General features: G+C 40.7%; 1 protein-coding gene and 1 non-coding gene across 9 annotated transcripts in view; one reads left to right on the top strand and one right to left on the bottom strand.

The window, feature by feature from the left end:
• The window catches only part of TLE4 (TLE family member 4, transcriptional corepressor), a 116,368-nt gene that overhangs the window by 20,435 nt on the left and 68,526 nt on the right, over nucleotides 1-27,407 (bottom strand). The window lies entirely within an intron of this gene.
• LOC115654121 lies at nucleotides 6,115-6,216 on the top strand. Its single transcript, XR_004001105.1, has one exon. It is a non-coding gene; the product is annotated as a U6 spliceosomal RNA (small nuclear RNA).

The following is a 27,407-nucleotide window of genomic DNA, read 5'->3' on the forward strand; positions in this document are numbered from 1 at the left end:
TTGAAGCATTTGTGATTGTGACCATTAACTGCTGTAACTCTATAACACTAATAAAAGGATGTATTTTAAGTGAAATAATTAAAACAATAACTCCTAACAAAGTGGGAATTATGGAGATAATTGACCATCCTGAAGTGTTACACAAACTGCAGTAAAAGCCAAGGATGTTCATTGCTAAGCTCAATGATGATATAATTATCTGAATGACATGATTGCTGTTATAAAGTCTGTTCAGAGCGAAACAATAAAAATGGATGCATCACAGGAAAATGACTTCAGAGGAATTCTAGCTCATTAACTGACGCTCACACTTAGGTCAGTGAAACACAAAAGCCAATGTTAGGATTCAGACTCACTCCAGTGTTTGGTTTGGTCCTTTTAATTCTTTAAGGGAGATGTGAAATCAGCAATATGGAGCAACTGAAGTATTGTAACTCCTACAAAAGTCTGAGTTAAGACTGCCCATACCCAGACTTGGCTGGTTACTGACTTGGGTTAAAAGTTGGACCAGCTTCCAGTCCTCTTTAGGGGTACCAAATGCAGTACAGCGCTGCACTACTTCTAACCTTATGCCAGACAGAATGGAGTACCAATCACAAGAAAATTCTCTCTGCCTGAAAAAGCTTAGCAGCTAAGCCTCTGAGCTCCTGGGCTTTACTTTCCACAGAAGTCCCAAGGCCAAACTCTCTAGCAACTCTCCTTGCCAATGAAAGATTCAAAACTAGTATTTTCCAACATTGCTCTTCACTTATTTTGTGGGGGGGGGGGGCAGTCAGCACACTATTTTGATCTATTTGTAGCACACTAGCTTGATCAGAGTTAAGATGGGTACGTTTACTAGGGCTGGAATTTACACTAGACTAGACGTGATAAATTAACCCCCGCTGGATCGATCGCTGCTCACCAATCCAGTGGGTCGTATAGACATACTCTGAGACAGATGCTTGGGGCCAGGTTCTGGACTATCAAGCTATTGGTCAAGATTACTTGCCTTTCTCTCTCACATTTTGAGTGCCCAGGATCATTTCTCTATTGATCCCTTTCAGGCCCGGACTTACACTCCAAGGTTAGGTCGACATAAGCGTGCATCGACCTAGTTGCACATGTTCTGCACTTAAATGTGTCTCCCACCTATGTAAATGCCCCATTACAGCGACACAGTAACACCACTGCCCTAAGCGGTGTTGAGCTATGGTCGATGTGCTGATGGCGACACAGTGCGAGTGTAGACACTGAGTTACTTATGTTGAACCTAACAGTCCTCCAGCAGCTGTCCCACAATGGCCTACACTGACCAATCTAGTCACAATTGTGAACTGCACTGCCCAGGGCTCCCAGAGAACAAGACAGCTACATACTCCAGACGTGTTCCAGCTTGGAGTAGACAAGAGATATTGGATCCCCTGGGCCTATGACAAGCAGCTGTGCAAGCACAGCTATGGACCAGCCATAGAGATGTGGACATCTACATGCAGGTTACACAGGAGATGCAGGAGAAGGTACTACAGGGACAAGTAGCAGTGCAACACGAAAGCAAAGGAACTGTATCAGGCATACCAGAAGGCCAAGGAGGCCAACAGTCGACCGGGTGATAAGCTGCAGGTCTACCGCTTTACAAAGAGCTGCATACCATACTGGGCCGAAACCCCATCACCAAGCCGCAGACAACAATGAATACCTCTGAGGAGCCCAAGCCAAAGACTCCTGACATGAACAGCCATGACAAGGAGGAGGATGGGGGGGGTGGGTTTTTGCTATGCCACAAGCCAGGACCTGTCTCAGACTCCACCAGGGTCCAGTCAGTCCCTGCAGCTGAGCACACGTGAGCCTGATGCAGGGGAAGGAACTTGGGAAATATAATTATATACTACTCAATTACAGTGATGTAACGATGCTATTCTACAGCTTTCGACTGTTTCATTAATTTACTAGTACTACAAGAGGTAGCGGTACCAAAAAGAGAGAGAGGGTTTTCTTTTTTTCATTTCCCTGTGGCAAGGGAGGGGCATGAGGAGAAGTTTATGTATACAGGGGTGAACCCTCCTGAGAAATCTCCATGAAACTTTCATGAAGTACTCTGCAATCCTCTCCCAAAAGGTTTCTAGGGATGGCCACCTTATTTCTCCTTCATGGTAGGGCACCTTCCCACATGACTCGGCGGTAACTTCAGTAGGCACTATCGCAATAAACAAGCTAGCAGCAGCATATGGGCCGGGTGGCTTTGGAAGGTCAGCAGCAGCTGTGCTCTCTGTGCCTTTGTTACCCTCAGGAGGAGATATCAGCTAAAATCATCCCTGCCTGTGGAAAATGGTGCCAGTATTCAGTTCCACTGCCCTATCCTCAGTTCCATGCAACCAAGAAATTCCCTCCCTATTTCCTTAATCTCTGGCAGGCGATACTCCCCATGGCTCATGCTGTGAATGGCATCATGCACAAGCACTCTGCAGAAGTGTCAAGAAGCACATCTTGTTTAAAATCTCAGGGGAGCAAGGGAAGGGAATTCTGAGTCTTAACTTTCACTTTCTGTTGTGACTTCACAGACAATGATGCCTTTGGGTGTTTTACCTGCAGCTGCTGCTGTGATGGCCTAGCGGGGTTTCCGCTCTACACCTGGGAATGCCTGAGCCAGATAAAGAGGAGAAAGAAGTGGACTCGGGATGACATGTTCAATGAGATCCTGCAAGCCAGTGCTGCATCAGACTGAACAAAGGGCTTGGAGAGTAAACGCTGCAGACAGCCTGGAGAAGGAAAGAATGGACAGGAGGCAGTCCCAGCAGGAAGAGGAGAGGGAGTTGCACCAAGACATAATGGGGCTTCTCTAGCAGCAAACACAGATACTGCAGACTCTTGTGGACCTACTGGTTTAACAAACACAATCTTGCCTCTTTGCAGTCTATGGAGAACTCTATTATAGCACCTCCCTACACTCCGCTGAACATTTCATGTGGCATCAGGGTCCACATCCCTACCCCTGCCACTCCACCCTGGGGGACATTAAGCATAATCACAGCTTCACATATACTGACCTGAGAGCGCCACGGCTGCTGTATGTGTAGGTAAAATGGACATGAATGTAGCCCTTGCAGTTGATGCACTCTGTGGCAAGGTGCTCTGTTGCCAAAAAAGGGGTATGCGTGCTGTCTAAAACCCCACCCCAGTTCAGGAACCTCACTGCTGCAAATCCTTCCACTTTGTCCTGCACATTGCCAAAAGTCACAATCCTGTGTAAGAGGAGACAATTAATGGCCCTGCACACTTGCATGACAACAGCCCCCACAGTGGATTTACCAACTCCAAAATGATTTCCCATTGACCAGAAGCATTCTTGTGCTTGCAAGTTTCAACAGTGATATTATGACTTGATTCTCCACTGTCAGTGCAGCTCTTATTTTAGTGCGTCGGCACTAGAGGGCTGGGGCAAGCCTGACAGACAGATCCACAAATGTGGCCTTGTGCATCAAAAGTTCTGCAGCCACAGTTCGTCATCCCAAACATTACAATGCAATCCCACCAGTCAATGCTCCATTCTTGGGCCCAGAAACAGTGCTTCACCATCTGCAGCTGCTTCATCAATGCCACCAACAATCACAAATTGGTTCTTGCTATGCTCCATTACAGTTGTATTCCTGCTGATTCAGTTCCTCTCATGGCTCTGCATGTACTAGAGGATTGTGCATCCTTTGTTTGCAATGCCAAGGACAACAGTGCAAAGCTGTGGAGGCTCCATGCTTCTGTCAGAGATGGCAGACAGTGAGGCGGGCTGGGGGGTTTATGGTATGTTTTTTAAAAAAGGTGTGAAAATTATGGGATAAAGATGCATTTGCACGCTGGGAACTTGACCCCTTGCTCCCAGTCACCCCCGAGAAACTCATTTCTGCCCCACTGTGCATTGCCAAAACATCCCACAAGTGCCCTGAACAGTGGCAGGTAGCATGCTAGGATACCTACCCATGGTGCATCACACTTTTCATTGACACAAGCACTCCTGGTGAGTAGACACCGTGCTGATGCAAGAAGCAAAGTATGCACTCACACAAGCAACATACCGTGGCAATTTTATGCCACCGTAACATGCATTGACCAAAGTTTGCCATGTACACATGGACTGAGTCTTGTTAAAAAGAGAGCCCTTAAGTGGTATCTGAACATGTTTTTCCTTCTGCCTTCCAGTTACTTCCACTCCCCTCTGATGTAAAACTCTTTCATCCTCTCCACCATTAACCCACCCAAGGTCTCAGTCCAGAGCATTTTCCACTCATTCTATTGAATCTTGCTTCAATGATTTCCCTCAAGAACTCAGTCTGCTGTTTGATTTCAGTTAAGCCCTCCTATCTTCTTCAAAATTCAAGCCAACCTGCCTTTCATGTATGTGTTATCCTTACAGACTTTAGGCAGAACTGTTCCAATCAAACTGCCTTTATATTTTCAGTGGCCATTCTATAGCTTAGCTAGTGCTTCTTAGATGAAAGAGGTCTCTTAATTCACTGAGGTCTATGGCCTTGCCTACACAAGAAAGTGTTTGCCAGTATAGCTATATCTATATTCCTCCTATACCACAGAATTATTCTTTTGACAGGGTAGTTTATATTAGTTCCCTGAATGAATTTAGCCGTATTGGCAAAAGGACTGTGTTTGTTGGTATAACTGTGTCTACACCAAGGCTTTTGCAAGCATAGCTATGTTGGGTAGGAGTGGGGGGGGGGAATCAAAACGTATCTACACTAGGAGGATTTGCTGGAATACCTATCCAGGTATTTTCTTTCTAGTACAGACAAGGCTTAAGTAAACTTATTGCATATTTTCACCTTCCATTGCCCACAACTCTAGTCACTCCCTCTGTTTACCCAATCAGCACCTTAACTCCCACTCAGCTGGACTGAATCAGTGTTCGCTTCCTTTTTCTCTGTGGCTAGATTCTTAGAACTCAGATGGACTGTCTCAGTAGTTTTTAAGCATAAAAAGCTAGGAAAGCCACAGTACAAAGCTATTTCATATCACATGGTCCTGTCTGGGCTACTTGGATTGAGTTAAATAATCCAAGGTTGTGATGATTTTTTTTTATACAATCTATAATTAAAAAGGCAAACTGATGTTTTATATGGCATTTTACCCACTAATTTACTTCACTAATTGCAAAATTAATGAAGTTAATTAGTGGATAAGACTGTCACACAAAACATCAAAGTCCAGATGTTTAGTGTGTCTGTCAGAACAACTCAACAGAAGAAGAAATCTGGAATAAAAAAGAAAATGGTGTATGTGCAGCAGTTAACTTTCCATACCCCAATAGTTTCAAAATTAAAAATATCCAAAATATCAAAAGATGCTTTTTACACTGATGATCTAGTTGCTCTGGCAGTGCCACTATAACATTTAATATAATCTAATTAAATGAGAAGGAACGATCTGAAGGAATCCAAGTCTAGATCTTTAATCATAGTTACAATAATGGTGATAAATTCAAAATTAAACATAGCACTACTCCAAAGTCTGAATGCTACATTCATAAACTGGCTCCATGCTAATTCCAGTCAAGTATTTGAACACCTGTACATCTCAGTTTTGCTATAAAACTAGTTAGGCTACACAGCGGAGCTCAGAGATACCAGGCAATTTTGAAGCATACTTTTATCAGCATGGGCTGTTGACTCTCTGGCCTCTCCGGGCGTACAAGCACACAATGGCAAGGAAAACAGGTGTTTAAAGCAATGGCTGCAGCTGCTAACTAGCCTTTCATAGGTGGATCTTTAAAATAAATCCTTTAAAATACAGCTTCCTCTGTAATCACTGACTGTGAGAGATGTAACACAGGTAAGGCCTAATCCCTTACTTACACGTTGAGGGTCAAAAGATAGAAAAAAAGAACCAATGCACTTAAGTACAAGCAGTGAAGTAGTTAAGGAGCATAGATGTGAAGCAAAGACAAAAGTCAGGTTTAGGGGAAAAGATATCTAAGCACACATACAAGGAGGACTGCAGCAAGGATAACAGGCATCTTTTGGTAAGGAAGGCAGTTTGAATAAAGAAATGGATGGGAGGTAGAATATTAGAAAAAAGTTGTGGAAAAATAAAAAGCTTTTCTGATCAGCTTATAGGGACTTCAAGGTTCAGCAATTACAGCTCAGCAGCATATATTTTAAAATTGGTACAACACAGAAATTAGCATGGCCCCTGTGCAAGTATGGCACACACATTTGTGAAGCATTTCCATCAAGTCTGCTCTTGTCCACATCTGCCAGCTTGTAAATATTGAAGTTAACAGATGGCAACAGCCAAGGCCTAGTTAAACAGCCTCCATTCTAATCCAGAAAGCAATTCACAGGGTCCTTTCTATGTCACCCAACCCATTTCAATTTCTTCCAATTCAAAGCTTCAGCACACGCTAGACTAGACCACATACTTCAAAACAAATGTAGATAGAATGAAGAGTTTCACAAGGACATGTTAGCACACAATTATAGGTAGTATGTGCAACAGAGAACGTGACACAGTGAGAGCACCCAAAGGTGTACATGCAAAGGATTTCTAGCTCTAATGAGTCTGAAATAATAAGCATTCTGGAGTAATAAACAGGTGAGAGCAAAGGAACACAGACAGAACTTAACCACAAATTGCATTTCTGGTGTTTTAGAAAGAAAAAACACATTCCAATATCAAGAATTAGTCTGTATGAGAGCAGCCCCAACATATAAAATACCAACAGTTACTTTGACGTAAAGCAGACATACCAAAGGTCACAAAGTTATACAAATTCAAAAGAATTGAGGGTAAACCATCTCTAGGAATCCGAAGAACACCACAAAAGCCAAGGAAACATCAGATCCTCTCTTCTGTTCTCAAATGTTAAGGGGTTCCAGTTACTGAACTTTCATGCAATTTCCTAAGGCAGAGATCTGAGACATGTAGAGCAGCACCACCAAAATGGAAACTTAAAAAGGGGAGTATTGGGAGTGAGCTAGTAAGAGGGAGAGCAATCACAGGATAAGAGAAGCAGTTCAACTAGCCATAGCATTCAATACAGCAATTTAATTGTGGACTCACCAAAGTGAAAGACAGAAAGAATGATAGCCATCAGCATGCCTTACTGGCTCTGAATTTTGCAACTCGGGAGCAAAGCACTTACTATCTTTAGGCATTCTTCAAAAAAAAGTGAGGACTGACAAAATAATTCCCAAGCCCAGCATGGTTCAAGGACGCTAATGGTAAATGCATTTTTATGGCAATTGAATTTAGACAAAACACAGTTTTAGAATAGTAGGAAAATGCTAAAAAGAGAATGTTTTATACTATGAGAAAGAGCAATTATATGCTTATTTGAAACCTTAATGTATAAAGAACCAATATGTAAGAAACATTTATAATAAGTATTGAGGAATCCCTTTGGGGAAAAAAAATCATCTTTTGGTTATAGCTCTAAAAAAAAACCACACCTAAGCACAGTAAAATACTTACAATTTAATTTCAGATTGTATATTATACAGCAAAAAACAAGCGGAATGTGAAATATAATGTCTCAAGCAACTAGGGGGTCGTAAAAAAAATCACATCAGAACTAGGACTAGAGGTAATTAGACAGAAAAAGTCTGTGCCAAAGGTTTCAAAGCAAAAATGACCAAGCTGTACACTCAGGGGACAGTTAAGTGGATTCTCTTTTTCCTGAAGATTGGTACTAGCAACATCCTCCAGAGATGATAACTCTCTATTTGACTCCTGGCTTTGATCAGGAAATAACCAAGCACTAATTAGCTTTCTTTTGTTTCAAAAAAAAATCACACAGCTAGTTTCTGAAGGCAGAATCATGAGGAATTCCTTTTAAATTCTTTCAGTGTGCATTCTAAACAATAAATACTTTGCTTCCCTTCCCTGCTTTTCAGTTCCCTGAAACTGGCTTTTTCTTTCTAACTCAGGCCTGGTTTACATTACGATTTTAGGTTGAATTTAGCAGCGTTATGTCGATTTAACCCTGGATCCATCCACCCAAAGAAGCCCTTTTTCTCAACTTAAAGGGCTCTTTAAATTGATTTCTTTACTTCACCTCCGAGGGGATTAGCGCTGAAATTGGCCTTGCCAGGTCGAATTTGGGAGTGTGGACACCATTTGACAGTATTGGCCTCTGGGAGCAATCCCAGAGTGCTCCATTATGACTGCTCTGGACAGCGTTCTCAACTCAGATGCACTGGCCAGGTAGACAGGAAAAGGCCCACGAACTTTTGAATTTCATTTCCTGTTTGGCAAGCATATTTGCAGAGCTCAACAGCATGATGTGCACATTGCCGGGGCACAATGCCCGGCCCATACTTTGTGAGAAGTCTATGACCATGCCCCTCATCATAGTGCTGCCGTCGCCTCCTCGCCTGGTTTTGCACAAAACAATTGTCTGCCGTTGCTCTGACGGAGGGAGGGGCGACTGACAACATGGCTTACAGGGAATTAAAAACAACAACAAAAAAAGAATAAGTGGCTCTGCATCAAGGAGAAACACAAACAACTGTCACACAGAATGGCCTCCTCAAGGATTGAACTTAAAACCCCCGGTTTAGCAGGCTGTTGATTTCACAAAACAAACTGGATCAATTTCTAGTTTTGATCCATCTATCTTTCACATCTTAGGCTGGCAGCAGAAGGTGCAGTAGGACTGCTAGCCAATGTAATCTCCTGGGTGCTCGGCAGACGATGCTGTATCACGATTGCTAGATATCATCATCTCCTGGCTGCTCACCAGAAGACGGTGCATTAGGACTGCTAGCCATTGTCATCTCCTGGGTGCTGGGCAGAAGATGGGACTGACCTGGCTGAATCACTCCCATGTCTGCCCAGGCACCCTGTCCGATCTCACTGAGGTTGGCTAAAAGAGCACCCAGTAATACGATGAGAATAGCTACCAATCATAATGGATCATCTGCTGCCAAAAGGCAGTGAGTTGCTGCTGTGTATCAGTGCAGTCCCATATCTGCCAGCACCCAGGAGACGTACGGTGATGGTGAGCTGAGGGGGCTCCATGCTTGCCATGGTACGGCGCCTGCTCAGGTAACCCAGGAAAAAAGGCACAAAACGATTGTCTGCTGTTGCTTTCACGGAGGGAGAGGGGGGCCTGACAACATGTATCCAGAACCACCTGCAACACTGTTTTTGCCCCATCAGGCATTAGGATCTCAACCCAGAATCCCAATGGGCAGCAGCGACAGCAGGAACTGTGGGATAGCTACTCACAGATACTCACAGCGCAACGCTCTGGAAGTCAACGTTAGCCTCGGTACTGTGGATGCAGTCTGCCGACTTAATGCAGTGAAAGCATTTTGTGTGGGGGGACACACAATCAACTGTATAAAAACGATTTCTAACCAACCAACTTCTATAAATTCGACCTAATTTCATAGTGTAGACCAGAGGTTGGCAACCTTTTGGAAGTGATGTGCCAAGTCTTCATTTATTCATTCTAATGTAAGGTTTCGCGTGTCAGTAATGCATTTTAACATTTTTAGAAGGTCTCTTTCTATAAGTCTATAATATATACCTAAACTATTGTTGTATGTAAAGTAAATAAGGTTTTAAAAATGTTTAAGATTCATTTAAAACTAAATTAAAATGCAGAGCCCCCCGGACCAGTGGCCAGGACCCAGGCAGCGTGAGTGCCAGTGAAAAATCAGTTCGCGTGCTGCCTTCGGCACCCGTGCCATATGTTGCTTACTCCTGGTGTAGACATACCCTCAGGTTACATTCATGAGAGTGTGGGTGGGAAGGCACCTGGTCTCAGTTTTCAAATTTGTGGCTCTCATCCCTTACACCCTTGGTGCAGCTAAGCTGCTTGGGGCAAAAACTTTGGTTTTCTGTCTGTAAAGTATCTTTACTTCTATATAAATAATAAAAACAAATTATTAACGTGACCTACTGAAGAAATGATTTGGGACATTCAAAGTTATATTAATAGTTTTACCAGTACAGTTGTGCTGATACAAGTTTGTAGTGTAGATTTGCCCTTACACTATTTGGGCAGCCATCTTTTAAAGCTGAACACTCAATGAATTAATTAACTCATCATTGCATTAACTAGGTGCTAAAAATATGAACAGGGGGTATTGAGCAAAGCTGAAATCCATCTCTCATTTGTATGCAACATACTATATGAAATCCCAGTGAAATATTGCCAAGTAATCTTTGATCACTACTGCTCTGCTTTCCAGCCCAAATAACATTCAAGCACATTACCAGTGCCTGACTTCATCTATTGCATTTTCTTAGGAATATAAAACAATTGTGTCAGAAGAGGCCCTAATTCAGGAAACTATCCCTATTCAGTGAAGCTCTCAAGCATGTGTTAAAGTTTAAGCATGTGTTTAACTTCACTGAAGTCAGAAAGTAGCTAAAAAGTCTGAGGGATTTAAGCATGTGCTTAAGTGCTTTTTTGAATTGGGGCCTGAAAACCCAATTTGTTACAAAAAGAAATTTCCCAAGAATAGCTCTTTAAACCAAGGATTCTAATGGATAGAGTTATGGGAGAAGAGCTCTTCCAACAGTCTTGAGGCATTACCATCCAAGTAAGGGCCCAAAGTGAATCCACTATACATACCACACCTACTTCAAAACAGCACGTAAATAATATATAAAACAGTGCTTGTGCAAACTTTTTGATGTGCAACAGACTCTTTAACATCGAAGAATTATGCAAGAGGCAGCAGTAGCTTTTACTTTGCTATGCCTTTCATTTTTTACATTAGACAGGTCACTCAATTTTTTAAAAGTTAAAAGCATGGTCAAGTACTCACTTTAGTCTAGCTAGAAATGTTTTGATGTCAGCAATGAGCAGCCAATAAGTTTTTAATTCAGCCTAGAGCAACTGAAAAACAGAACTCCATGTCTTGTACTCCCCTACATCCTGTCAAGTAGTTAAGTGTGATAACTGGCATTCATACACATGACCTTCTGTTCTACTCAAATGAATTATCTTTAGATGCTTTGAGAAGACTATTCTCTTAAGTACTTCATAATATGATCCATCTTTCCTTTTGCTTTTGTTAAGAAAAGACTGCAGTAATCCGCCTAAAACAGTGTTCTGGCAAACACTCCTAAATTATGTAATTCACCAGGTTCAACTCTGCTGTTACAATCACTTTCAAGGAAGACGGGTATAATACATTATCATTATAGTTATACAATCCTGAGGTGAATTTTCCTTGGCTGAATTCCTAACATTTTAATGCTGAAATTGATCTGTTTTAAAAACATCATGTGAAAGGTTTTTAAATACCATACACACTCAAACTCTTTATTTTAAATGGTTTAGAAATGAGCTTGTATAAACAAAACAAAATAAAAAAAGCTTCTGTTCTCTAATCTTGCATTAAGTACATTTTAAACAACAACAGGCATGTCTCCAAACAAACTATTGCAGTGTACAAATTACTCAGCAGGGATAAAGATAACAATGCCTCTGGTGTGGGTTTAGCTCCTATAGCAAAGCCAGTTATTTCATCTGGGTTGTCTTGGAAACTATAATGTTTCATTTATTTATTTATTTATAAAAATGAAAGGTGTTCATTCCAGTTTGGGATGAACCCTGAGAAGCTGGCATTAACAAGTTCACTTAAATGACAATTTCAGGGTGTTTCCTATTTACAAGGTAATACTGTACACTGGATTAAACAAACAGGTAGAGGTCAAAGGGCCAAGAAATATAATTAAACGCAAGATACATTGATTACTGAGTTCAGATAAAGGACCCAAAAGTTACTTTTATATTGAAATGTATTCTCCATCTTCTCAATCCACCACTCTGACCAACATGTTCAAAATCGGTGCCTAAAGTCAGGTGCTCAAGCCCATATGCAGACATTTACGTAAATGACTTGATTTTCAGAAATCCTGAGTGCCAATAATTTAAGTGACCAAATATGCATTTTAGTGTTTAACTTTAGGGTTTGGCTATGAGAGTTCAACCCAGACAAGACTGACATCATGCTGCTAGTTGGGGTAAACAAGCAGTAGAGCTGGTGAAGGTTATAATGGCTACAATGGCAGTAAGGAAGCATGGCTATAATTTGTAATACATGTTCACAAGTAAAGTGTCTTGTTAGATCATGTGCTGCTTTGGTAGCCATTCATGTCAAATGCACTTTCCTCCTATTGTTGGTAAGAGGAGCGTGCCCTTTACTTTTCAATAGAGGTCTTATCATAGTTAGCCACGTTTTTGTCACTTCCAGCCAAGATTGGTATATGGTTCTCTACATATACCAACAGGACAGCGAAGTTAAGTGGGTACCAACATTCTCTGCTACTAAGAGGGACTTTTACATTGAAAGTCCAAAACACTGCTGGTGGGTTTCCAGATGGAATTTAAGTGCTTGGTTTAAAAGTTATAAAACCTTACCACAATTTGGGACCTATTAACTTTACAGACTGTCTCATGTCCCATGCAATGTCATGTTGGTTGCTCTCAGGGATAGTTATGAAGCTACTGCCCAAAGATATCAACAAGATGAGTCCTTCTTCTGTATAGAGATCCTTAACTATCAAAATCTGATTCCTACTTGGTCTGCTAGTGCCCAGATGTGTTACCTTCTGGTCATGCTACAAACCTAGCCAAAAGTACTGTTTCTACTTATTTTAGATGTAGGCATAGTCTTGTGAACTGTAAAAGACCAAACATTTTTGCAATGGACATGAAGTTTATCTTCAGCTGAACTTAAAGTAACTGAAGCCACAATTCATCTAAAATTTGACTGCCATATACGACTCCAAACGAAGTTTTATGAAGGAAATAGACAAAATTTCTATAAATGGCAACAGAGTGCCAGACAGTCAGTTACGCAAGGCGGCAGCTATTTGTGCACATCTCTTTGGAAGTACTTACTTTTTAAACAAACCCTTCCTAACAGGCATGTGAACAAAACAAAACCATGCAGCTGCCTAATACATTCAAACCTGTATTCCATAGTGCATGTGGCCACCTCAAAGATAGAACCAGACGTACAAATACGCTGATTTCACAGATACAGAGCCAGTCTTTCCATTAACATTCCTTTCACTGTAGCCCTTAAAGTATGTGTTTTTCATTGTGTTTTGTGTAAAGCACTGTTCACACTTATAGCACTCTATACATAAACACAAATGGAATATGTGCATTTATCTGATGACAATCCAATGTAAATTATATGCAAATTACGTGCAGCCCACAGGCACATGGCACATTGCCAAAGACGACCTTTTTTGCTATAAGGTTGTGTACCACAGGCATATCCCTCTTTTTCCATTTTCCAACCCTAATCATATTACTTTACACTTTTCCATGTTAAATTACTTGAACACTATGCTCTCATTTTTACTTGGCACTTTAGGATTCTATTCCCCACCTAACTGACACCAGTATATCTTACACTTTGATACATTCCTTTATGATGTGAAGGAGGCCACAACCAAACAAGAATAAGAGCATACCATGTCTCCCTCTCTCCTGCTTGTTCCTGTGACCATTCACCAGTATTCCCACACGAATACAAACTCTTTACAACACTACTTGCCCCAGTGTTCAGTTTCAGACTTTCCAAGTCTATTGTTCATCCTAGCAGATGACTGCTTTGGGCAGAACCTACAGGTCACTGGGGGAAATTGGATTAATCTGAAAGTTTTTCTAGTACCACTCCCTTGACTCTGTGCAGCAGACATAGGAGGAATGGATTTCATATGAAATCAGAGAATGATCCATCTGTGTTAAGAAACAGACACAGCCCTAGAATATTTACAAGTTGTTTCCCTACCTTTTCTCATTACCTAGTTTATCCAAAAATGGATTTCTCAAATGCTCTCAAGACAGAATTCTAGGTATGATACTTACTTTTGTTTGCGTGTTCACCTTTCACTGATTTTTCACTTTCTCCTCATTCAAGTTTTAAATTTGCTGAGAACTTCTTAGGGCCACCTGGGACTCATTCAGGATATTCCCTGGAGATTCAGAGAAAATACTTGTGCAGAAGAAGCTCTGTTGGGATGCACTGTGCATAATCTATTTACAGTAACATCACCACCAATTCTTCTAAACCCTCCAGCACAGGAAATGCTTGATATTTCTTCACTTTCTTTTTACATAAGTAGGATTAATCAGCAATTTGGCCTCTGATCCCACAGTGTTTAGCAAGTGGGCAGACTGCTGCACCCCCTGAAGTTAGAGGGGCTGTGTGTGGACGCAGTAGTCCCCAGACATAATACATGTAGCAGAACTGGAGCCTCAACTGTGGCAGTTGTAAAAGGCAGTTTTATTCCCATCCTCCCACATCTTCTCTTTTGTAGCCACAAAAATATGAGCAGGAACATTATTACTACTGTGGCAATGGAAAAAAAGTGACTATCAAAAGATCCAGGTGCCCTATAAGCACATGCAATTTTCTCCCCACACTGGGATTTTGTGATAATTGTGTGAAGGCAGGAGCCAAATATTTTTGACAGAAAACCTTGCAAGGTTCTGCTTATGCTGGAACATCAGCTCACACTGGACATAGAGCAGTGGCAAGGAATGCCTTCACTTCAACCATCTTCAGACAGCCAGGAGACCCTGCTGCCCTTTCAACTCAGGTGATGCCCCTGCCACTGTGATCTACATCTTTGATACTCCCACACTGAACTGTCTCTCACTCTACATGGGGTTGAGTACTATGAGAAAGCTTCAGCTCAAGCAATATGTAGCAACTCTATGGCTGAGTGAAAAGACCTTCAAGATCATATACCATCAGTGCTGCAGCACATGCATGCCACTGGCTCCCTGGCTGTTTCAGGATCAAATTAGAAAGTCCCAGTCCTTTAAGTCCGCTTCCCTCCACCCATGACTCACAAGACAGGGGGACAATGTATTAAGAGTCTCAGGTACAAGGCAAAGTACGGCCACACATGCTCCTAAACAGAGGAAATCAGAAGTCTGAGGCTGTGTCGAGGGATGCAAGACATAGCTCTTTTCAGTAAAGCCTTCACAAGGGACACTATCTTCCTCCACAGTCGAGCTATATGACAGAAAGAAGAGCATGGATTGCTACACTGGCAGGGAGGGGATGAAATGGGCACAGCCAGGGCCACCCGTTCTCCAGCATCATGCAGGGAAACTTCCCATATAGCCCAACTCTGGGGGTACCAGAAACCAGTGGTGCCTCCTCTCCCCCCGCACATGGCCCTTGTGGGAAAACTGCAGAGAAGCCAGACAGACTCCATCCAGGAGGGAGCAAAATTAGCCAAAGCCAGGACCCTTTGCAACAGAATGTTCTGACTTTCTCCATCCTGCCACTGACTAGCTATTTGTTCCAGCCCTCTTCTCCCCACTCCCTCAGTCTCCGCATACCCTGCCCCCTTACATACTTCCATTGCACCTGCACCTCCTTCCATTCCCATTTAGCGTATCCCCTCCTTCCCTCTCAAAAAAATATGCGACACTTATATACCATTTGCTGCCATCACATTGCTTACTTTGCTTGTGTGTTAAAAACATTCCCTCCACCCCATGGCTTGATCTATACCTAAAACTGAGGTTGACCTCACTGTGTTGGTCATGGGTGTGAAAAACTCACACCCCATGAGACAGATTTAAGCCATCTTAAGCCTCAACATAGACACCACTAGGGTGGACAGTAGAATTCTTCTCTTAACCTAGCTACCTCTTCCAGAGGGGGAAGATTTACTACAGCAACGGAAAACCCCTTCTGTCGCTGTAGCAAGCGTCTACACGATAGCCATGTAACTGCAATGTTGCAACTGTGCCCCTGCATCTGCCTTGTCTATTTAGATGATAAACTCTTCAAGGTAGGGAATGACTACTACTCTGTGCCAGTATAGTACCCACCATAATGGAGTCCCATTCTTGGTTAATTCTTCAGCACTGATATCAAATGAGAGAGAGAGAGAAAAAAAGTAGGAGTAGCAAAAGTTCTGGGACAGGGAAAAGTAGAAAGACCAGATCCCCCCCCCCACCCCCGCCCGCCATCAGGTACCACAATAGGCATCCTAAAGGTTTAAAAAATGCTTCCTTTCTGTCTCCTTGCTCCCTTCCTGAAAGACTAAATGCAAAATTAAATTTTACAGAAGGACAGACACTTCCCCCTGTGCTCAATCATTTTCAATCACATGTTGTCGTCCAGTGACCTGCATTGATAATTCCCCATGAATAAAATGCCAATATCATCCAAAGCTATGTTGTTAACATGCTTTTGCTATTTCACTAAAAATACCATTAATTTTCTGGCTTCACAACAGCTGAGCTATTCCGTATTTGAATATACAAAAGAGTATTTTGTTTAAACCAAATTAAAAGCGTTCCAGTAAATTACTTCAGTTTTGCTGGCTATACTATTTCAGTGTATACTGTTCTATTTAATTCTCCAACCTCCTCAATTCCCCCCCTCTTTTTTACATTTAATCCTTTCATGCACAGAACTGGATTTGCCCAGTAAAACCACCCAAGCCACAAATAGATGCCCCAAAAAATTACCTACTGCCAAAGTTAAGGCACTGGTGTTAGCACCTCCACTATGTTTGAATCACCTTTATTTGCCAAAACATGTTTAACAGAAATTGAAATTGGAAGGGGGAGGGGAGGAAGAGCACAAACACTAAATACACCTTCCATTTCTTATCCAGATAAGTGTCCACATTCCCCATTTAAGTCAGCATGAAAACCAGCATTACTGCCAAGCCCTCCTGGCATCTCACCACTTTATTTGTTCCCATTTGTATCTAATGCTTTTGTCAACAGTTCAACAAAAGTCAAAGCAAACAACCCACTACAAACACTGGGGGTAACAGCAACAAGCATGAATCCTTCACAATTATCCAACCCAGCTGCTCAGTGCCTGTCCAGGCTGCTTTCATTTACAACAATGTCAACAAAAGGCTGAAACCCAATAACTAGGTGAGTCAATACTACCACTGTAAACCCTCTGGAGAAGGAAATGCTGTTCTCCTGCTTTACAGCTTCAGCAAACATGCAGAATAATTCAGTCAGATAGACAAGTGCTTGTCTAATCATTTGTTGTGTGAATTATTCAAGGCTTTCCACATAAACTACTAAATGATGTCTCTTCAAATATTTCTGAGGAATTACTGGCTGTCTCATTGTAGAGGAGAAAACAGACAAGCTCTGACATAGCAGAGGACAGTTGTAACCTATGACTTTAAAAAGCATAATGTTCAGTAGGTTCGGTACTTCTGTGCCCAGTGCTTCTAGTATAATTGCTGTATAGAGGGTGAGGGGCTTTGCACCATGTAAAACAGAGTTCTAGCTACTCATGCCTGTGAATTTATTAATCCCAATGTATTATTCATTTACACACAAACATACACATAATATTAAGGTTGTAACAGGTGCAAATTGTAGAGACTGATCTCAAGGGATTATTTAAAACTAGGTACAAGTCATAAAGAACATAGGCACAAAACAGGCACATGAGTTTATTCCCAGCTCTGCCTCTGACTTAGTGCATTTTCTCTGGCAAGTCAACTGTGTGTTTCAGTCCTGTCCCGCCCCCATCTGCAAGATGGGTATTAAATGTACTTGTCTCATGGGGTTTTCATGAAGATTAATGTTTGTACAGGTCTTTGAACATGTAAACCCTAGTCAAAAACTAGGTGATAGGTAAGTGCTCAATTTTACATTTTCCACCACAATTCTCTCCACTGTGCACAGGAAGCAGCAGCCAACTTCAGATGTTAATTTCCTTGTTTTTGTTGGCTGTGGCCACAACTTCATTATGTCATCAATACAATATTTTAAAAATCACACCTTTTTTTAAAAAACAGGATCAGGTAGTTAACAAAAGTTTGTGCTTGTTTTGCTTTAATCATATTATTGGCAAGAGTAACACTGTGCATATACACCACTGTCTTTTTTTTTTAAAAAACAGTTTACACAGACGTCTCAGTTTAGAGTTGGTGAGATTCATAATTTGAGCTAGAACACAGATCAAAAACACTTATGAATATTTTATTTTTGGACATCTACAGTAGTAGTGGTGCAAGCTAAGTAGCTAGTTTTCCCAAAGAGACTATCTGGTTGTTTTAAATTTTAGCAAAAAGGTAACAGCAATTCTCACCATATTTCACATTAAACTGCACAGTTTTGTCTTTATAATAAAGGATCACATCACAATTTTCTTAGTGGGGTGTTAATCTCACTGTATTGGCCAAATTCTAACCAACATATTTCTGTTCATAGATATATCAGATTCCAAGACTGAAAGGAATCGCTGTGATCCAATCTGACCTTCTGCATAACACAGGCCATAGAATTTCCACACACTAATTCCCAGAGCATATCATCTGGAAAAACATCCAATCTTGATTTAAAAAATTGTCTGTGGTGGAGAATCCACCACAACCCTTGGTAAATTTCCAGCCTGAATTTGTCTAGCTTCAACTTCCAGCCACCAAAATATGTTATATCTTTGTCTGCTTAGAAGAGCCCATTATTAGATGTTTCGTTTCCCATGTAGATACTTACAGACTGTAATCAAGTCACCACTTAACTTTCTCTTTTTAAGCTAACTAGATTGAACTCTGAATCTACCACTATAAGACATGTTTTGCAATCCTTTAATCATTTCTGAGGTTCTTTTCTGAACCTTCTCCAATTTGTGAACACCCTTCTTCAATTGTGGGTACCAGAACCAGACAGTATTTCAACAGAAGTCACATTTGTGCCAAATACAGAGAAATAACCTCTCTACTGCTACTCAAAATTCACCTGTTTATGCATTCCCTTTTGACTACAGTGTCACATTGGGATGGCACCCAAATTTTTTTTTAAAAAGTCACTGCTTCCCAGGATAGAATCCCCTATTCTTTAGGTATGGCCTACATTCTTTGTTCCCAGAGGTATAGGTTTACCTTTAGCCCTATTAAAAAGTACATTATTTGCTTGCGTCCCATTCACCAAGAGATCCAGCTTGCTCTGAATCAGTGACCTATCTTCTTCCTTATTTACCACTCCCCCAATTTTTGGGTCATCTGCAAATTTTATCAGTGATTTTATATTTTCTTCCAGGACATTGATAAAAATGTTAACTAGCATAGGGCCAAGACCAATCTGTTAGGGACCCCACTGGAAAAAAACCTACTTGATGATGATTTCCCATTTACAGTTTGACACCTGACAATTAGCCAGCTTTTAATCCATTTGATATGTGTTGTGTTAATTTTATATTGTTCTAGAGTTTAAAAAATTCAAAATGTAGTGATGTCAACATAATTACCGTTATCAACCAAACCTGTAATCTCTTTTAAAAAATATCAAATTAGTTTGATAAAATTTATTTTCTGTAAACCTATGCTGATTTGAATTAATTATATTACCGCCCTTTAATTCTTTATTAAATTGAGTTCCATATCAGCCGCTTCATTATCTTGCCTGGAATCAATGTCAGAGTGACAGGTGTCTATTACCTGGGTCATCCCATTTAGTCTTTTCTGCCTATCTCAGTTACCCTGGTGGCAGGTAGGGAAATATCCTGCAATATCCTTGGGAGACCATATTTTATTAAGGGTATCACTGTGGGCAAGGGACTGTATGTACTTCACTAGGGGAGGGTTACCACAGCTCCTCCAGGAAATGAAAACACTACAGGATGATTAAGACAAATCACTCAGATTATAACACTTCCAAAGAGGTACCAACTCCCAGGAAGTCTCAAATTCTGGTTTAAACTGGATTCTCCATCCAGAAATCTAAGAAATAACTTTTGGTTAAAAAGACCAAGCTTAAACAGACTTGCAGCCTTCATTCTGGTTCCTGAGCCAAAGGCTGATATGAACTTGTAACCACAGGGAAAACCCAGTCGTGGAGTTTAAAGGACTGGCACATACCAGAGGCTTGTGCTGGAGTTGGGGGTGACCGCTGGCAAGTTTTGTAACCTGTGTGTAAGTTCCTTTATTGTTTTTATATGCTTCCTCTGTAATGTTTTTACCTTAAGAATAAATGTGCTTGCTTAGAAGAACCTGTGTGGTAACCTGTAACTGCCAGCAATATGCTGGCTTAGCCCTCGGGGAGAAAGCTAAACACAAACGCTGGCCTTTTAGGCAGACTGGCTTGCTGGGGATATCACAGGGAGCTGTGTAACCTTAAAAAATCCACCTAGAAGAGTGTAAGATGCAGGTCTCTGCCCAGAACTGGTGAGGGCTGGGAGCTGGAAACCTTTAAGTGGGTACCCTCCAGGGGAAATACAGGTGCAGTTACTTTGAATCTGTAACAACTGTGACAAAGTTCCTCCTCTACCATGGTGGGTCCTGTGCTTATTGACAGATTTGCTCACCTCAGTGATCTTCCCCACACTCTAGGTCAACTCCTCCTGTGTCTAATCAGGAGTTGGAAGGTCTGGGGGGAACCCGGGCCCACCCTCTACTCCAGGTTCCAGCCCAGGGCCCTGTGGACTGCAGCTGTCTAGAGTGCCTCCTGTAACAGCTGCATGACAGACAACTCCCTGGGCCACTTCCCCATGGCCTCCTCCAAACGCCTTCTTTATCCTCACCACAGGACCTTCCTCCTGGTGTCCGATAACGCTTGTACTCCTTAGTCCTCCAGCAGCACACCTTCTCACTCTCAGCTCCTTATGCCTCTTGCTCCCAGCTCCTCACATGCACTTCTGCTCCTCTGGCTCCCCACAACCTGACTGGAGTGAGCTCCTTTTTAAACCCAAGTGCCCTGATTAGCCTACCTTGATTGGCTGCAAGTGTTCTAATCAGCCTGTCTGCCTTAACTAGTTCTAGCAGGTTCCTGATTACTCCAGTGCAGCCCCTGCTCTGGTCACTCAGGGAACAGAAAACTACTCATCCAGTGCCCAGCATATTTGTCCTCTATAAGACTCCTGTACCCCACTGGTTTGGGTCTGTCACACAACCCTTTCAATTCCAACTGGCTAAAAGTACATTGGTCTGTTCAGCAGTTTTAGCATTCTAGCCTAGAGGTGGCAACAGCAATTCCTAGATATTTAGGCCCTAATCCCTCAAGGTGAGCTGCTTGGGTGGACTCTCACCCTACCTTTGGAGCCTTACTGAAGTCAATCCAGATGTTCATAAAGTTAAATACATAAATCAGTGTCGCAAGGTCAGCACCTTAGTTTGTGCAGTCTGTCAGTAATATTTGTAGACTGTTTTAGGGGCCATTTAGATGAAAGGCAGTTTACAGATACAAGGTTATTTCATAGCCTGAAAAGCACATGAAATCAAGCACTGTTGAGAGGGGAAAAGCAAAGATGTTTGTAAGCTGAATAAATTGCGCAGTTTGGTACTAAATACCCTGAATAAAAACAGGGAAGAGGGGTATGCTTTTTAAAAAAGACTTACATTTTCTCCCTACTGCTGGTCCCATCAATTGATGGGCTAAAGGGCTGAACACTCAAGTGCTATGTTCAGCATACACCATTGCTGGGGATAGCACAGCTATCACAGAACCCTTGATGAAGCAGAGAGCTGTCCTACAGAAAGCACCGCCCTCCTTTCCAACACTGGTAAGGCTTATACCATAGAGAGCTTCTCACATGTCACTGACATGACCCTGTATAGGCTACCTTCACGCTGGTACCAATGCAGCTTATGTATACTGCTGGGATATTTAGAATGGTTCCTTACTTCATGAAAAAGGCAGCCCAAAAGGTTTTTCTTCTAAAGGGCTTATTGATAATGAAGAGGCTTATTTTAAAATTATGCAGGTGCTGAATGCCTCTCTTACCTTACTACATAAAGCCCAGAAGCTGATAAATAGGTCACATTTAAAAGAAAACAAAAAATACCCCACACATTTTGCAGGTTATTTTAACAATTATTTTTTTTCAGACCAGAGGAAAAAGGCATCCAAACCAGACACTTACTTGGGGCAAAAATTAACTCTGGTTTGATATTTTAAATAAATCAACCCTGAAAAATAGTGAGGGAGTCAGTTAACAGAAACACAGCATCTACAGATAAGGATTCAACATACCTACTGCAAGCATAGGTAAAAAAATATGCATGATATTTTTACTGCAATCCATCCACAATGATTTCCTAAACGCTGGGAGTGGAGCCTCACAGTGCATAGTTAATGCCATTTAGGTTAAAATTTGCTTAGTTAGCTGAAATTTTGCAATGATTAGTATAAAAAGAGTGGTCAACCTCTATACAGTCTGGTCATTTGGTTTTGCAATAAAGTGAGCAGAGAACTAAACAGGATGTGGCTGCAATGATAGATTTGCATTATGTGCAGTCTATGCTAAATACAAAGCCACACTCTTACACAAACACCCTTTTCTGACTGAAAAGACTGAGAACAAGAGTGACCCCTCCCAACCTGTCCTTCATACACCTGTGCTTCTATGATAAGTGAACAGATTCCATCTTAGCCCCACAAGCAGAGCTTATGAAATAGGGAAATTTCAAAAGGTAGTTTCCTGTACTATTTATATAAAAAGATAATATAGCAAAGGCAATATTATCTTTTGAAATAAAAAGGTCTTCATGTACTTTAGCTTCATTGCACTGTTTACCTTCAAGTTCAGCTACGACAGGCAGCTATGTAGTAAAGTGAACAAACCTTGCTGAAATTGCTTTCCCCTCCTTTGCTCATTAAGTACGTATTAACGAAACCTCCACAGCTGCATTCATTGCCTCTCAAGAGACAGAAAACCTAAGGTACAGCTGTGCTTGTTAATATTCATATGCAAACATGTAGCATCCAACTGGCTGTAATGCTTCACTTAAAAGCACCTCAGTATTCTTTGGAAGCTTGTAGTTCCAAAGGAAAGAGCGATACAGAACAATCTGTTGTCCTCTTAATGCAATTAGCAGATTAAAGCAGCATTTCACTTTCAATACTGTTATTTCAATTAAAATACTGATTGCATCCAGCATTAGCTGATTATATGACATACACAGTGTTCCCCCTACAGTCCTCTCAGAGAGACAGTGGAAAATGACAAGGGTAAGCCAAGCAGTTTACAAGTGAGCATCTGGTATTGACTCTAGGAGCTGAACACAAAAGTTGCAGTGTAATGTGCCCAAGAGGTGATGGACAGGAGGAAGTGAGAGGAACTCAGAAGACTTCTAGAAGCTAACTACCTTGATGCTATTGTGTTAAGTAATTTCTGTATACCATATCTGAACATCTCCACTCACCCCATCCCAAAAAAATCTTACTCATCTAGATTTGAATCCTTAACATGAAGTCATGAGAAACCTCCTCTCTATTCTGTTATCAACACAGATTTTTGTTTTATGTTTCTGTTCCATGGTTTCCTTCAAACCAGCCCAATATTTATTTTCTGCTATAATCCAATAAGAACAAAGCAGAAGAGTGGTAAAGTCCAGTAAATTGTGATATAAACACAAGTGATTATTTCAATTTTCTCATCAGATTATTTTTTCACAGTGGACCAACAAACCCAATAATGCCTAGATTTACTAGAAATTTTTTTTTATTCATTTCCCCGCGCAGCAGAAAGTAAGCTAATAACGTCCCATCGAGAGTGCTGTCAGGCTAAATCCCTCAACTACTGAAAGCACTGCCTGGATAAATCTCACTTCACTTTTCATTCTGCCAACCACTTAGGGCAGGGCCCAGGGGAACTCTTCAGCTTATCCTTCCTCACGCAATGTCACAAGCACAAGCCAGAGTAGCCCAATCAGTGCCAAGAAAAGAACAAACTAAAAAAGATTAATTCACAGATGTTCATGCATTTCACATACACTGTGCCCTATGGTCCGTTGCTAGGGCAACTGGAGACCACCAGTGTGCGCTTTATTGGCTTTATGAAGTGCGTCTCGGGGACTATAGTCCGAGAAATGCTGCATGATAATAACAAGGCTTTTCAGAAGCCTTGTTTTGTGTTTATCCACATTTAACCCTCTGAGTATTATTAAGAACATCGCTATGCACAAAAAAAGGGGAAAAAAGGAGGGGAGGAGGAGAAAAAATTGTCTGTTTTCAACCTAGAAAGGCTCAAAAGCACTTCCTGAGCTTCAATTTCAGAAAGGTGCATGTTAAAATTCTGACCTATGGGCTGCAAGTAAATGAACTTTTGTATTTATAGAGAGTCTGTAACACGATGGTGCCCCATCCATGACTGAGGCTTCATGGTCCTACTGCATTATAAATAAAATAATACAATCTACAGACTGATTCTGGATACCACACACTTTCTTGGAAATTTTAGATGGGAAAAAAAACAAACAAAAATATCAGTTTTTCAACTCCATCACAAAAAAGCAGCACATCTCAAAACTTTGTGGTCCTTGTACAAGGGGAAAAAAAATCCTTTGTTCATGCAATGTTAGTGTTACAATGTCAGGGACTACAACATAATCTATAAATTCACAGAAATCCTAGAGCAATAAGACATCTATGATTTGGCTACTCTGCCTCGCCCATACCTTATTTTCAATCCTTGGCTTAATCTGAGTTCATTTGCTCTGAAGAGACCTGCAATCTGATTTTTTTTGGGGCGGGGGGGGCGGGAAGAGAGGGAAGGAAGAGAGAAATAGGGAGATGGTGTGTGGGGGGGGGGGGTTGGGGGTTAAAATCATAAATGTCACAACTCTTAGAGCAGCAGCATATCAAGCGTTAATCCAAAAGAGAGAGGGGAAAAGAGAATGCTGGCAGAATAGAAGAAATTGCTTACATTCAGATTCACAGAAGGAACACGCAGAGACAATCATTTCCTGGGAAAAGCTAAAGCCTAATGAGAATTTACTCTGTCTCTTTTATTCAGACAACCAACCCTTTTGTGGCAGGGACTTCCTGACTGACAGAAACCCAGGGCCCCTTAATAGGATTTCCATATTATTTTCAACACCTGCCTAGAAGTTATTTGTTTACATTGAAGGAGGCAAGATTCTCAAATCAGACATCTGCTTCTAGTTCAGGCATATCTTAGGAAGCCATCTAGAAAGCAGCTTTGTTGCCATGGTGACATTTTTATTTTCTTCCTTAGTTGGCTGAAAAACATTAGTATTTCCAATTTTATTTTCTTCTTCAAAAAGGCCAAATGTCACTCAAGAAAACACAGAACTTTTAAAATTGCTATATAAAATAAGTTACACAAAGTTTATTTATTTAATTATTTACCTTAATTAGAACAGTACTGGGAAGAAAAGATGGGGACAGGTGGAATAACTTCCTTGGAAATTCCTCTCATTGGCTGGTGCTTACTGACTGGGATACTTATTCTGCCCCCCATTCTTTGCCCCTCCCACTGCCCCCCAAAATTAACACTTTGTAATTCACGATGTACTTATGAGTTCTCCATAATAGTGCATGAAAAACTTTGACTTTGGAAGAAATAGTCTAAGAAGCTGACAACAGAAGACAGGAGTGCTACCGGAAACATACTTCTGCTTCACTGTGGGAGACAATGCAGTAAGTGTAATTTAATACAAATATTAACCTGCTATTAGTGCTCAATGACTTATGGTCAGATGAAAAGTTAGGAAGTTTTGATTTTTTTTCTACTACTTGGCAGCCGAAGGTGATTTCTCTCCCCTTCCCTCATTATTTTTTCCTTTTAAGAAGTGTTTAGAGTTTCTGATGGATCTCTTATTTTGCATTAAAATAAAGAACATTTCAAAATAACTGAGACCCATGGAGTATTTTAAGAGAATTTAAAATTACACACTAACTGCTCAATGTAGAAAAAAAATCATGAAGATTAGGGAAATCTCTAAAATAGAAAGCAATCGACTCCCTTCTGGATATTGTTTTGATAAAGTTTAATCAATACTACCTATTTTCCTCCTTCATTTGGACTAAAAGCTATTTGAACATGAAGAAAAAAGCATGCTCTTCATTCTGGTTTTGTTCACTATGAATAAATTGTGGCAAATCTTGAATGCCAACATCTAAAACACTAATTATGACTGTACACTTACATTTCAACTTCAAGGAATACAGTACAGAAAAACTTTCCCTCTCTTCTCCAAAATAGTGCATTATTGAAGATACTGTGTTCAAGACGACCTTTTCAGCCACCTCAACATCTCTTCACTCCAGCAAACTTCTTTTTCTACTCTATCATGTGAAGTCATAATTTTATATTATTAACATCACAGTCTTTTGCCATGGAAATAATTAGACATGACTGCTCAAGCTAGACATTACAACCCATGTAAGTGTTTGCTTCCTGGGTGATAAGAGCATCTGGAGAGAGAATATTTGAGTTACTCTAAGTCAATGAGTGGCAAAATAAAGTTTGATAGTGATAAGCATTGTATGAGTTCACCCAATATATGCACTGTGGCATACTGCAGCCACCAGAAATTGTCACTGCAGGCAATTCTTCTGATAGAATATGATGGGGCAAAAGGGTGGTGTACAGTTTGTATATAGTGTAGGGAAAAGGAGTTCAAGAGATGTATGTACGATATACAGGAGATGAAATAAAAAAATAGCCTGAGAAGATAACTTTTTTGAAACTAGATTACATGCTGTTACTATTAAATGAATGCTCTACACTGAACAAATATACTCCAATGGCTTCATTTAAAAAGTCAAGTGATATGACATCAAATGAAATAAAAATGCAAAAGTGAGTTTTTAAAAAATCTGTAAGGGAGCTATTGACCTGGAGATAAAGTTTGCCGTTTTAAATAATTTGTTTAAAAATTACAAAACATGTAGTGACGTGTTACTAATCAAACAATGGAAGTTTCATTTGTTTTAAAAGAAATGCCAAAAATCAGTGATGTAAGATAGACCAAGAAAAATAACAGGGCCCTGCTAATTAATATTTGCTCTGCTTCAGACAGACAGACAGTTACTGGACGAGACTGCGAAACACAAGCATGTCTCACCCAATCACATCATTAATCCGTTCATGTTCACTACCTGAGGACCAGCTATGCCCCAAAGATATTCATTCATCTGTTCCACAAACAAACAATTACAACACATTTTCGAGAATTAGGGCACCTGTTCCATTCTGCACTGTCTACATGCCCAGAGGCAGATATCAATTAATACTGAACAAATTACCGTATCACAAGCCAACAGAACAAAAAAGTTACTAATTATACTTTGATATGTCTACTCAAAAATATCAGTGTGCCTAGTGAAAATTCAACAAGTCCTTTGTGGAGCGAAGTGTAGCTCAAATATGCTCAACATAAAATGAGCACATCACTAATGTAAAAAACAAAACATATGCTGATCATTGCTTTTTTTTGATAAAATGCACGTTTTATGTACAACACAAAAAGAAACAGCGATAGGGGGAAAAGTGAAAAAACACTTCTACATCAGCTCAGATGGTGATATTTTTAATTTAACCAACATCTGCAGTGCTTTTCAAAAGAGTGGAGTTTGTGTAATAAAAAGGAAATAAAATAAATTCTGTACTTCTTTAGAGACATATTTTGGGGTATCTTTAAAATTATTTATACTCAATAAATGCTTATATATAAAGTGGTAGATATGCTGGAGG

The sequence above is a fragment of the Gopherus evgoodei genome, chromosome 6 (genome assembly GCF_007399415.2).
Source record: "Gopherus evgoodei ecotype Sinaloan lineage chromosome 6, rGopEvg1_v1.p, whole genome shotgun sequence".
NCBI lineage: Eukaryota > Metazoa > Chordata > Testudines > Testudinidae > Gopherus > Gopherus evgoodei.